Source organism: Pseudophryne corroboree, chromosome 6, assembly GCF_028390025.1.
Source record: "Pseudophryne corroboree isolate aPseCor3 chromosome 6, aPseCor3.hap2, whole genome shotgun sequence".
NCBI classification, from domain to species: Eukaryota; Metazoa; Chordata; class Amphibia; order Anura; family Myobatrachidae; genus Pseudophryne; species Pseudophryne corroboree.
The window spans coordinates 279,610,730-279,612,136 of NC_086449.1; positions in this window are offsets into that span (position 1 = coordinate 279,610,730).

A 1,407-nucleotide genomic window follows, 5' to 3' on the forward strand; every position below is an offset into this window, starting at 1 on the left:
AACATCCAGTGGTGTTCGTGAGTCGCGGCGTAGCCGTGTGTTGCGGCTTGGCCGCTTTATTACTTATTATTTATTATTTGTGTTTCGGAGCTTTTGCGGAGGATTCCGCTCCCACAGATCCACTCTGGTATCCAGCGGTGCTGGGTAGGAGTAATGGACTAGTGGATTTTGGTTGTCCTTTTATCTGGCGGTTTTTCCGCGCATACTTCAAGTTTGGTTAGTTAGCTTGTTGCCCTTGGCCTGTTGTAGTCAGAGGTCCTCTTGTCATCATCCTGCCTCGGATTTCCCTTTGTCTCTCACTAAGACCGGGGGGCACCGGAGTTGGGCAGACATAATCCGCCTTTCAAACGTGGCTGCCAGGGGCTCAAGAAACCATAGTCTCGCAAGGGATTTCCGATAGCACGGGTGAGACAATAGAGTTAGGGCGCCAGGGGCAACTAGTCTTTCCTGCTCCCGTAACCAGCATTCCCTTCCAGTACTCTGGCCATTGTCATAAGATCTCCTCCGGTCAGGAGTACTGGAATCATAACATTATTACCAGCCAAACCAAAACTTAAAATTAAACAGGGTTTGATTTTTTCCTTATTCAGTTTTGTAAGAGTTATCGGCCTCATGAATCCCACAGGTTTAGGGCCAAATCATGGTCAGCTCCTAGTCAGCCAGATTCAAGAACTTACTCAGATGGTTCAGGATCTTTCCCTGCGGGTGAAGTCGCAGGAAGATCTTTTACGAACTTCCCCGAGGGTAGTCCCTAAACCAAAAATGCACTTGCCTGACCGTTTTTCTGGTGATAGGAAGGAGTTTTTTAATTTTAAAGAGTCCTGTAAACTTTATTTTCGCTTAAGACCGATCTCCTCAGGTACTGAATCTCAGCGGGTTGGAATCATTATTTCTTTGCTCCAGGGGGATCCTCAGACCTGGGCATTTGGTTTAAAAGCAGAGGATCCGGCATTGTTGTCAGTCGACGCTTTTTTGGGGTCTTTAGGGCTTTTGTATGATGACCCTGATAGAGAGGCATCCGCTGAGAGTCAGTTACGCGCTCTCAGACAGGGTTGAAATCCTGCAGAGGTTTATTGGCCCTCATTCCGAGTCGTTCGCTCGGTATTTTTCATCGCATCGCAATGAAAATCCGCTTAGTACGCATGCGCAATATTCGCACTGCGACTGCGCCAAGTAATTTAACAATGAAGATAGTATTTTTACTCACGGCTTTTTCATCGCTCCGGCGATCGTAATGTGATTGACAGGAAATGGGTGTTACTGGGCGGAAACACAGCGTTTTATGGGCGTGTGGATGAAAACGCTACCGTTTCCGGAAAAAACGCAGGAGTGGCTGGAGAAACGGGGGAGTGTCTGAGCGAACGCTGGGTGTGTTTGTGACGTCAAACCAGGAACGACAAGCACTGA